A 13,160-nucleotide genomic window follows, 5' to 3' on the forward strand; every position below is an offset into this window, starting at 1 on the left:
AACAGTTCTCCTTTTAGGAAACACATAAATCCAAACAGCTGAGGAGGTGGCAGCAGCTTGGAGAAAGATGGGAGTTTATTTTTTTAACATTCTGTATATAGTACGTCAGATTTAAGAGGAAGCATTTCTTACGTCAGAACTTGACAATGATATGGGTTATGTGGAACAGCAGTATATGCAGGTCTAGCATGAGTGACATGCCTAGTAATTAGGTAACTATGAAGTATGACTCATATGCAACACAAACTGCCATATTTATGAGCTGGTGGGCTGAAATATTATGGACATCTTCCAGTGGATTTGTGCTAGAGTATTACCTGAACTCTTTATCTCCAACTGTATAAATCTGACTGTATAATGAAGATAACTTCTTTAACTAGAAGAAAATGCCTATTTGCTTCAGAAGAAGAAAGTTTGAAGACAGTCCAGGATATCACACATTCATGCTAATTTGAAAATTAAAATGTCATAAAAATGGAGTAAAAGATTCTGATTTATACGATCAAAAGAGGAAAATGCATTGTCAGTCAAAAAGCCAGTATGAGGCAGACTTAACCTGCTTCTTGACTAGTTGACATGGCTGAAAGCTTTGGTAAAATAATTCAATAACATGGAAGCCAACAAATATTAATTTTTCCACTCACCATCACAAAACATGGAAATATATCAGACTGTAAAACCAGCTAATACAGAATTTTATTTGTGAAATTTATGTTGTTGCAGCTGGGGGTAGACTATGCCTAACAAAAATAAATGGCATGAAAAGTATCAAAAGCATGGCAGACTATCATGGGTCACTGCACTAAATGTACAGCTTTTATTTTCTGGGAGCCCTGCAGCCAAATCTTGTTTTATCACAGGAGACTAGATGATTTCATTCTATATCTTGCATATGCCATAAATCCACAGTGTAATTTGGAAGAGCCAAAGATATCAGTGGGAGCTGCTGCTGACAAGGGGAATTTTCTCATTCTGTGGCCTGAATCAGTTCCTGCTGAGTACAATACTGTGGACAAACTAGGCTGCGTCTAGACTGGCAAGTTTTTCCGCAAAAGCAACTGCTTTTGCGGAAAAACTTGCCAGCTGTCTACACTGGCCGCTTGAATTTCCGCAAGAACACTGATGATCTCATGTAAGATTGTCAGTGTTCTTGCATAAATACTATGCTGCTCCCGTTCAGGCAAAAGCCCTCTTGCGCAAATGCTTTTGCGCAAGAGGGCAGTGTAGACAACGTGGTATTGTTTTGCGCAAAAAAGCCCCGATCACGAAAATGGCCATCGGGGCTTTCTTGCGCAAAACCGCGTCTAGATTGGCACGGACGCTTTTCCGCAAAAAGTGCTTTTAACGTGCCAATCTAGATGCTCTTTTCCGCAAATGCTTTTAACGGAAAAACTTTTCTTTTAAAAGCATTTGCGGAAAATCATGCCAGTCTAGACGTAGCCACTACAGTACCATGCCTGGCTTAGTCCCGGGTGTTGCTTATTTCCTGATTTTTGTGGTATCTAAATTAAATAACAAATTTTGTATATAGCATTTTATTTTGTTAACCATCCATCTAGTTATTAATAAATCCATTTGCTTTCTGATGGCTTTCCAGATAAAGGAATCAAAATAGGTTCAGCTGCCCCTTCAAAGGACCTTTTGTAGGTTCCTTCAATTAAGAAAACTGAAAAGAATATCACCAGACTTCAGCCACAGTGCTGACTTTTATTTCTCCTGTGATTGCTTCATCCCTGCCCTGCCCTATCCTCACTCTATCCCTTCCTCTCAGTCCCTACCTTTGCTCTGCCTCTGTCTGCCCCGCCTTCTCCCCTGAGGCTCCCTGCTCATCCACTGCTTTCTGCTGTCCCCTTTCCCCTGAGTGCCTCCTGCCAGTTGCCAAACAGCTGACCGACAGCCCTGCTGAACTGCTAGCTGGTAGGTGCTAACACCCATTCTTTGTTTGTGGGTGATTCCAATCCCACTATATTAAATCAGTCCCAGTGTGTAACTGAAAATGTTGCATGAAAATCTGTCCCAGAGTGATCACAGGCAGCTGAACAGATTAAAATTTTCATTGACATGAAACATTTAATAGAAACAAACCCCTGGGCGGTTGTGGAAGATTCATGGACTCAGAAAAATAATAATTTTCAAACTTTTATTAGATATTTTGCATAGTTCTATCACTCGCGTGTCAGGCATTTCCAAAGAATTAATCAGACTGAGTTTAATTTCTTTACTGTATTTTTGGGCCATTAACTTCTTTCACCCCGCTCCCCAGTCATTAGTCTGTAGGAGGAGCCCCATGCTTCCATTATATTGCAGCAATTATTATTTTTGTGTGGCCAGGAGTGGCACTGCAGTTTAGAATTCAATCAAAAATGAACTGAATGAGCAGTACAGCCACCCACACAATTCCAAAACGCATTGGTTTGTGCTGTCATGGAAGGAACCTTCAGGGAAGGCAAAAGGCAGCCCACAATTACCCACACATGTCAAGTTATACAATTTTAGTCACAGCAGTAGCACACATGGGCTGATGTGTTGGCAGGTGGGTGCTATCAGAATAAAATGTTTTTTTTCTATGAGTCCAGAGCTTTGGTAGTAGAAGAACAATAGCTCCTTCTGCTGTGGAGGTAATACGGTTTCTTCCATCACAAATGCTGGAATTACTTTACCTTTCAATGGAATGAAGTCACCTCTGGGATGAGGAGAGGAAGCAACTGCACAGTATGCAGAGAGGGGAAATGTAGGTCAGGGACTGCGGAGCAAACAGCTATGTTTTCCAAAACAGTGCTAACAGTTCTTTTCCTCTAAAAAAAGGAGTTATTTCTTCCCCATGCATCATCAGCTGTCATAGAGATTCTGCAGGCCAATGTAACCCTCAGATACACCTGTGTGTGGCTGCATCCGTGTCCCTGCAGGCACAATTTAGTCTGCAGAATCCTTATGACTGATGATTGAAGTAAGAGTTGTATGTATGAAATAAGGGTATGTCTACACTACAATGTTAGTTCGAACTAACATTCATAGGCGCTACACTAGCGCTCCGCTAGTTCGAATTTAAATCGAATTTAAATCGAACTAGCGGAGCGCTTAGTTCGAACTAGGAAAACCTCATTTTACGAGGACTAAGCCTAGTTCGAACTTACTAGTTCGAATTAAGGGGTGTGTAGCCCCTTAATTCGAACTAGTGGGAGGCTAGCCCTCCCCAGGTTTCCCTGGTGGCCACTCTGGCCAACACCAGGGAAACTCTATTGCCCCCCTCCCGGCCTCGGACCCCTTAAAGGGGCACGGGCTGGCTACGGTGCCCGTGCCAGGTGCAAGCCTGCCAGCACCCAGCCAGCAGACCCTGTACCTGGCACGGCACAGAGCCACCCACCCGATGTCCCCCAGCCCTCCCCCTCTTCCCGGGACCAGGCTGGCGGCTCCCGGGAGCTTGCCCAGGACCGCAAGAGGCGGGCACCTTCCTGGGCTAGTGCAGACATCGTGGACCTCGTCCACGATCTCCGCACTAGGCACAGGAAAGTGGCCGGCTAGGGTAGGAGAGATGCCAGCCTGGCCACCCAGGAGCAGGTGTGCATGAAAATCAAGGGGGTCCACTGAGACCCCCCCGACCCTGAGCCCTGAGCTTACAATGGCCGTACTGGGTCAGACCAAAGGTCCATCTAGCCCAGTAGCCTGTCTGCCGACAGTGGCCAACACTAGGGACTCTGGAGGGGATGGACCGAAGACAGTGACCAAGCCATTTGTCTCATGCCATCCCTCTCCAGCCTTCCACAAACTTTGGGCAGGGACACCACTCCTACCCCCTGGCTAAGACTACTCCATGGACCCAACCTCCATGACTTGATCTCACTTCCCTTTAAACTCTGTTCTAGTTGTAGCCTTCACAGCCTCCTGCAGCAAGGAGTTCCACAGGTTAACTATTTGCTCTGTGAAGAACAACTTTCTCTTACTAGTTTGAAGCCTGCTACCCATTCCTTTTCTTTGGTGTCCTCTAGTCCTTCTTTATGGGAACGCATGAAGAACTTTTCTAAATGCACCCTCTCCACCGAACCCCTGCTTTTAGAGACCTCTATCCTGTCCCCGCTCCATCTCCTCTTTTCTACGCTGAACAGTCCCAGTCTCTGTAGCCTCTCTTCATCTGGGACCTGTTCCCAACCCCTAATCATGTTAGTTGCCCTCCCCTCTCCCAACCTTTCTCTTCCCCTCTCCCACCTCCTTTTCCCAGTCTCCCCCAGTTTTGTTCAATAAAGACAGAGTAAATGTTGGAAGAAACGTTATCTTTATTTTGTACATCAGGAAGGGGGGCTAGGGAAGGGTAAGTGGAAGGAGGTGAGGGAGGAATGGGGTACGAGCCCCCGATGGGGAGGACTGGGCTGGCTCTGCGGGCTTCTGGGGGTGGAAGCTCTCCTGCAGCCCCCCAATTGCCCCCTCTCCCCAGATGGCAGCCTGCGGCAAGTGCAGCCGGGCTGATGGCCGAGTGGTGTGATGTGCCCAGTGTGGGCACTCCGGGCACTCCAAGCCAGGACTGGTTTTCAAGCGGGGCACCCCTGAGAACTGTCTGTCCGGGGTGGGGGTCGGGACCCTTTAAGCACAGCCCTCGGCTAGCCTGAGAGAGCATCTCCACGCTCTAAGTCCTCCTCTGATGCCCTGCCGGCACTGCTTCCGGCCATCCTTAAGCCCTGTTCAGGGTCCACTCAATGTGGACTTGCTAGTTCGAATTAGCAAAACGCTAATTCGAACTAGTTTTTAGTTCTAGACGCGTTAGTTCGAATTAGCTTAGTTCGAATTAACTAATTCGAACTAAGTTAGTTCGAACTAACTCTGTAGTGTAGACATACCCTAAGAGAACTTCACAATTACAGCCCAGACTGAGTGTGTAGGGCTGGCAATTAAAAAAAACCCAAACTCAGGTTGTTACTTATAAACTGAGCAAATTGGATATGGAATGAGTAAAGCAGAATATAGCTGGAAGCCCCTTTAGCTACTTATACTGTTACTTGTCAAAGTAAAAATGCCATTTAAGGTCTATTTAACACAGTCACAATTTTAAAGGCTTCATTGGAAAGGCCACATACAGTTAACTGCACAGCAATTAGGAAAGAAAATGTGAGTGACTGCTGTTCATATTTGAACCAGTAGTTCTAGGGAGTAGTAGACTATTGTTCTCTAAATTCAATGCCAAAACCAGAAAGGCAGTCTCTCCAGTATTACAGCAGATGTCAGTTTGAAAAAGACCAAGGGAGCCAAAATATAAGATGTCGTCTTTGTCCTTTAAATGTAATGCATTTTATCTATGGAATAATAGGCTAACAGAATCATTTTGATTATTTTTTTATTCTAAGCAGTGCAACTTCTGTCTGTACAATTAAAGCTGTGGTGTTAAATATTAAAGCAATCTCTATATGATTAAATGTAGAGTATTAGGTGCATCAAAAGTGGTCCAAAGTCATCTGGTTAAATTATAATGTGATGCATAGATGCTATATTGCTAATCTCTTTCATCCTCAACTTTATCTCTAAAACCTCATGATAATTAGCTTGTTAATTATTATTGAGACAGATTTCTCATTTGCCGATATACTAGATTTCTATCACTTCTAAAGGTAATTTTTGTGATGTTGGACTCAACAAAATGCAGAGTTCTTTAGAACTAGAATGGATGAGGACTACTGCACCTTCACTGTTTTATTATTTATTTTTATTTGTGCTGTTGTAGCATGTAGGAGCTCCAATCACATTGAGGCAGCGTTGTGCTAGACATTGTTCAAACACATACATAGAGACAATCCAAGGAGTTATAATCCAAATATAAGACGAGACAACAACTGGGGAGAACAAGGCAATAATTAGATATTGCTCATATTCCACAGTAGCAATAAGGAAACATCTACAGAAAATACAGTAAAATTACATTATAAAGCTCTAGAAGGCCAAGATTTCAGAAAGGACTAGTGATTTTAGGTGCCACTAGTTGTATTTGTAGGTGTCTAATTTGGAACAATTGAAAGAGATACGATTTTCAAAAGCTTCAGCACATTCTGATAATCAGGCCCCTTTCAGAAGGGCTCCCAAAATCACTCATCATTTTTTAAAACCTTGTTCAAAATGTAGAAAACATATATAAATCCTTGTGATAAGTTACAGTCATGATTTCTATCCATTAGTTCTGGCAGATAAATGTAATACTGATCACACACTCACTCTCTCAAATCAGTCCTTAAGCTTACACCATGCATTATCATTCTTCAAACTCTGATGACAGAATATGTTCAATATTCACTTGTTATTATTCAGTACTTAGTCTGTAGGAGGAATAGTAATTTTGACCATGGGTGGATCAATTTTCTTTTAATTTTGCACTTGGAAAACAGTTGAAGCAGAATTATTACAAAGAGAAACAAGAATAATCCATCACTGTTCTCTTCACCTACATATACCCAATAAAAATAAAAATGATAAGGAAAATATCTTTGCTTTTAATTTTAAATAATTAAATATAATACAAATATAATATAATAATTAAAATAAGGCAGATGGAATGGTGGATCACCTGATGCTGCATATTTGGGTACGGATTTCCTCTTTGAAGTAGCAGCACCCTGTAAAACATTCTAGAAACAGCAGGAGCAGGCCTTGATTCAGTGGTAGGGTGTGATGTAGTGGGCAGGCCGTACACTGTGTTTAGGCTGTGGGTGACCCCTAGTGGCCTGTATCTGTAAGTACTGCACAGCAGGGGGTGCCATCTGACAAGCCTAAGGTCACATAGACAATGACCTAACTGGTTCTTACCTGTTGAGGGTAGGGACGGAACAAAGGCAGTGAGTGTTGGGGAAAGTGTCAGTTTCTGGCTGGGAAACATGAAGGGAACTGACTAAGCTGAGTTCTGAGGGTTGAGAGGCTGATGGATCCCCTAACTCAAGGGGTCTGAGGCACCCTGGCCCTGACTCCTGTAAACACATCACATCTGTGCTGTATCCTGGAGAAGCAATAAACCCTTTCTATTCCACTGGTTGGTGGAGTCTGTTCTGGCTGTCACGGGGGTGCAGGATCAGGGGGAACCCTGATGTGCCATCACATAGGGTCCTAAGTGACTTTCTGTGGCTGGTGGTCAAACTGCCATCAGTTAATGTAAGCCAACAAGAAGCAGCAGCAATGTGGTACCTTTAGGCTGGGGGAAGGTTAGGGAGTAGGAGAAGGTGAAATTCCAGATGATGATGCCGAAACACTGAGAAAAACACTGCAAGTCACAGGATTATCAGTATGTAAAAACCTTAAGTGCTCTGATGGGACATTCAGCTTCAGTCAGGAGCCACTTGTATCTGCACAAAGAAACCTTTAAAATAGCCAGAGTGGAGGTGTCATTGTTGAATAGATGGACCCGGCCCTTTCATTTTTCGTCATAGGCCTTGCCCCTACCCCTTCTTTCCCCCCTCTCCCTGAAACCCTGCCCAATGCCAGACCAGCAGCTAGAGATTGACTGGGGAGCCCAGGCAACTGTGGGAAGCTGCATGACGTAGGGGTAGGGTGCGGTGGAGCCTTAGAGTCATAGCCCAGCCATGAGAAGAGCTGCTTGGGCAGTAGGGTTAATAGGTGTTCAGTTTTCAATCACAATGCCCGGTTGAAAAGGGACCCTGACAATTGCAGTTGGCACTTCTGACCAGACCATTAAAAGTCCGGTTGGTGGTGCAGCTGGGGTTCAGGGCTAAATTTGGCTTCCTTCTTGCCCTCATTTCACACAGTCCCTGAAAGTGGCCACCAGATGGAAAAATGGCCAGGGAAGGTTCCATGTGCTTCTCATGCCTGAGTGCCAGCTCTGCAGCTCCCATTGCCAGACACCCCTGACCAATGGGATCTGAGGGAGCAGCACCTGCATGCACAAGGTCAGTCTGCAGAGCCTACCTGGATGTCTATGCGCCTAGGGGCCACAGGGACTGGCAGCTGCTTCCTGGGAGCCACAGAACGCACTGCTGGTATCTCATACCCTGAAGCCCCTCTTGCACCTCAACCCTTTGTCACAGCCTTGAGCTCCTTCCTGCACCCCAAATCTGTCATCCCAGGCCCTACTGCATAACCTATACCCCCAGTCAGATCAAACACCCTCCTTCCACACTGTGAACCTCAGCCTGAGCCTGGAGCCCCTTCCTGTACTCCAAACCCCTCATCTCTGGCCCAACCCCACACCATGCACCCCTGCACACCTGGAACCCTCAGCCACCCCACATGCCAACCTACTGCCCCAGACCAGAGCCCTCTCCCACTTCCTGATTCCCTCATTTCTGGCCCCACGCAGAGCCTGCACCCCCAGCCCAGACCCCATACCCTGCATGCTTCTGCCCCAGTCCAGTGAGAGTGGGGAAGAGTGAGTGATGAAAGGGGGGGAGGCGGTGAACTGAGCAGGCAGGCCTGCTGCCGGTCAGGTTAAAAGGGGCAATTCTCCCAGGAGTACTGGGCCCCAGGCAACACTAAGGGCTGGGCCAGGGAGCCTCCAGGCAGCACTGCCCCTTCTGTCCTTCCTGGGGCATGGAGCTGTTGTCCAGGGGCCAGCGGAGGGTCAGGGAGTGGGATCTCAGACAAGGAATGGGGTGGGGGTGTTCTGTTTTGTGCAATTAGAAAGTTGGCAATTTTACCAGACAGCTGTGGGGAGTTGTGGACTCTCTACCTGCCTTGGGTGGGCAGCTTGCGGGGCAAGGACTCGGTCTGCGGGCTGCTCTCCATCCCACGCAAGTGGAGGGACCTAGGCTTTCTGGCTCCACTCTGGCTTCCCGCGTAACTGGGGTTGCGGCTTCAGGGGGAAGAGCAGGGACAGGACCTCAGACGGGGCCCTCCTACTTTGAGGAAGATTCTGCTGCCCTGTCCCAGAGAAAACATTGTTTTCCTCTACTAATGGCTAGATTCAGAAGTGGCAGAGGTCTTGTGAAAGGTCAGTGCCTGATGTCTGCATTAGCATGCTACTCTGCTGCTTTTCAGAGAACTCCTAATATCTTCCCTGGAGCTAATCATTAGTTCTGAGTATTGAGGGTTTGTGGCTGTGCCTTCTCTGCCAAAAATAATTGAACTCGATGTGCTGTTAAACCAACTTTTTTAATTACTATGTTCAAAAAAGGAATGTTTGTCTCAAACGATGGGGCTCATTGAAGTGTTGAAATTTTTAATGAAACAATACCTAAACCCCTCCCATTTATCTTTTAGATTAAGTTGAACATTTTCTATTTCTTAAAGGCGGGATCAGAGTTGCTCTCCTCATAATCTCAAAGACAGAAGCAGCCATGTTGAGACACTGTAGCAATTGAAGGAAAATCCTTGTCTGTTTTTTCCTACAGTTCTATAATGAGGTAGCAGTGGGGTTCTAGATTCCCAGCAGCTAACAATAGGAGGAATGCCCGGGGCTAAACGCGGCATGGACTAGGTAGTTCGAACCATGGGGCATTTAAAAATGGCGGCACCCGGGAACATGCAAATAAAGCCCAGGATATTTAAATCCCGGGCTTCATTTGCAAGTTCGAATGCCTACGGTAGCCACCCTAGTTTGAACATACCCTCTGACACAGACCTCAGGGTTCAGCCTCTACTACATTGGCAACAGTTGTATAGCTTTTGTCTGGCCAATAAATTATTGCCGAACCAAAAAATTGTGGATGTGTGACACACCGGGGTACAACCCAGACCAATGAATAGTTTTGTCACCCTTCTGCTGGAACTAGAACTTTTTACAATGCTTTGCTGTTGTAGCCATCAACCTGGATTGTCCAGAAACAGCCTCTAGCGTATAACTCACTCCCAAGTATCCCTGTGTGTTCTGCAACCAGACAGCCATACCTTACTTCTTGCCAGCCTTAAATATTACCACAGGGTACCAACACACTCCCAGTGCCAGGTTTACCCCCAGAAATATATGTCCAGTGCTGCTTTGCTTTCTCCTGAAGAGTAGAAATTAGGACTCTCAATTAAAATTAATTGCAATTAATCATGAGATTGAAAAATATCATGATTAATCATAGTACTAATTGCACTGTTAACAATGGAATAACATTTTGTTTAAATATTTTGGGTGTTTTCTACATTTTCAAATACATTTATTTTAGTTGCAAGTTGCAACATAGAACACAAAGTATACAGCACTCACTTGGTATTATTATTTTGTATTACAAACATTTGCACCATATAAGTACTGCAGAGCAATCTCTTTATTGTGAAAGTGCAATTTACAATTGCACAATAAAGAACCTACAAGTCTTTATTGTAGGCTACAACGCCTATAAGTAGCCTGTTGGTCCACTCAGCCCTACTCCTTGTTCAGCCACTCACTAAGACAAACAACTTCCACCCCACCATCAACCTTAGAATGGACCAATCCACATAAGAGATCCACTTCCTTGACACTACAGTACAATTAAACAACAGCCATATTTCCATCACCTTATACCAGAAATCTACTGACCGTTACACTTATCAACATACCTCTAGTTTCCATCCAAGACACATTTCCCAATCAATTGTTTACAGCCACACCCTAAGATACAACTGAATATGCTCCAATCCCACAGCCAGAGATAAACACAAGATCTCTGTCAGGCATTCTTAAAACTTAAATAGCCACCTGGGATAATAAAAAAAAAAAAAACAAGTTGACAGAGCCAGATGAATACCCAGGCATTGTTTCTCCAACAAAGAAAACAACAGAACACCACCGGTCATTACCTACACCCCCCAACAAACTCCTCCAGTGCATCATTAACAATCTGCAACCTATCCTTGAAAATGATCCCTCACTCGCACAGGCCTTGCAGGACAGGCCAAGCCTCATCAAGAGACAACTCCCAACCTGAAACAAATTATTTCCAGCAACCACGCAGGACACTGTCATCATATTCACCCAGGAACCCACCCCTGCAATCAACTCTGGTGTCAACTCTGTTCACACTTCTATACAAGTGACATCATCACAGGACCTAACCACATAAGCCACCACATCAAAGGTTCATACAGCTGCATATCCACTTATGTGATATAGGCCATCAAGTGCCAGTAATGTCCCTCTGCCATGTATATTGGCCAAACTGGACAGTTTCTATGACAAAGGATCAATGGACACAAATCAGGTATTCAAAATGGTAACACACAGAAACCGGCTGGGGAACATTTTAAATTGCTCGGGCACTCACTAATGGTTTTTAAAGTGACTATCCTCTTACAAAGCAATTTGAAAAACCAGCTGGAGAGAGAAGCTGTGCAACTTGGTTTCATTTACAAGTTTGACATCTGGAACAAAGACCTGACCTGGATGGGCCGCTACATTGCATACCCTGATAGCATAAAAAGCTAAGCACCGGATACTTACAGCCCACTCTATTAGTCTCATGTAGCACAGACACTTCGATTTACCATTTTTTCCCTTCTCTTTCCCTCCGCATCCCCTCTCTTTCTCTGCTATTTATTTGTCTCTCTGATCCCATACATCTGTAGAAGTGGGTTGTGCCCACGAAAGCTCATGATACCATCTACATGTTTTGTTAGTCTCTAAGATGCTGCAGGACTATTAATTGTTTTTAAAGTTTTTTTTCAGCTATACTAACACGGCTGCCTCTCTGAGACTTTTAAAATCAAGTTAATTCATTTTGAGTTGATCACTTGAGTAAATTGAATAATTGACAGCCCTAGTTCAATTAAGCCAGTTATTCCTTTGAGGCAGTGGTGGGCAACCTGTGGCCTGTGGGCCACACCTGACTGATCAGGGTAAATCATTGGTGGGTCGCCAGACAGGTGGTATACCTTACGTATGAGGATACGGCTGTCTGCAGTTCCCATTGACCACAGTTCACTCTTCCCAGCCAATGGGAGCTGTGGGTGGCCATACCCATGGATGCCAGGTCAACAACCTATTTGGAGGCCTGAGAGCTGCATGCAGCCTGTGGGCCACATTTTGCCCACCACTGCTTTAAGGGAATAATATGCACACAACTTGTCACCCCAAAAGGAGTTACCCAGACATTCCAATTTGAACATACTGAATTAGATAAAAACAACAAAACATGTTCATTAACTACAAAGAGGTAGATTTTAAATGAGTACACGTAATGGGGCATACAAGTCAGAAATAGTAAAAAGAAAAATACAGGTAAAGCGCTTAATGGCACTGACTGTAACAAATGTTGTTAAATTCCAAGCAAAGTTTTCTTTGCTTTTCACAGTTTTATTGTCCAAATTCTTTAGGTCAGGATATACCCTCTCCCCAGTCCAAAAGCTGCTTCCTTTGTCTCTTCAAGTGCAATGAATTGCAGACTCATACGATTAGAAGGGACCATAAATGTCATCTAGTTTCACCCCCAGCCAAGATGCAAAATTTGTTGTGTCTAAGCTTTCCAAGAGAGATGGCCATCCAGCCTTGGTCCAACAGCTGTGTCTATTCCTGGCTGCAGCATCAGCTTGGCCTTGGTCTCAGGAGGAATTGGTGGTGGCAACTCTCCAGATGTAGCTGGAGAACTTATTTTTAGTCACGATTTCAGCTTACCTTTTTAACTTCACATATAACGGTATTATGTACATCTTGATCTTATGATCAGCAAATTATGAGTTTTTAAATAACATCTCACCTTATACAAACATTATTACCATAGTGTGTAGGGTGGGAATACAGGAATGTAATCCACCACAACGTGGAAGAAAACTTGCTGACTGAACCCCTCTCCCATTGTCTGTATAGAATTCTGCCCTGGTGAGAAGCAACGTAATGGGACAGGCAGGTTTGGTTCTTGCACTGTATCAGGGATAGTGAAGATCAACAACATAGGAGTTTAAAGATCTGAGCCCTTTCAAAGATTTGAGAGAAAGGCACACATCAAGTTTGCTGAAGACTGAATTGTAATCTTTGGGTTATGCATGGGGAACACTTAGACTATTCATATCACAGGTCAGAGTGTCTAATCCTGGAATTAGAATGGCCATCCAGGGAATTATACCTACAGCTGTTTAACTACAGTATAACCTCAGAGTTATGAGCACCAGAGTTACAAACTAATCACATACTTCATTTTGAATGGGAAATATGCAACCAAGCAGCAGCAGGGGGTTATGGGGAAGCAAATACTGTACAACATTTGTTAAGTGGAAACTACTAAAAAATAAAGGAAATGTTAAAAAAAAAACCAAGTTGCAAAGCTATATTGACAATG

The sequence above is a fragment of the Pelodiscus sinensis genome, chromosome 2 (genome assembly GCF_052426305.1).
Source record: "Pelodiscus sinensis isolate ZL-2025 chromosome 2, ASM5242630v1, whole genome shotgun sequence".
NCBI classification, from domain to species: domain Eukaryota; kingdom Metazoa; phylum Chordata; order Testudines; family Trionychidae; genus Pelodiscus; species Pelodiscus sinensis.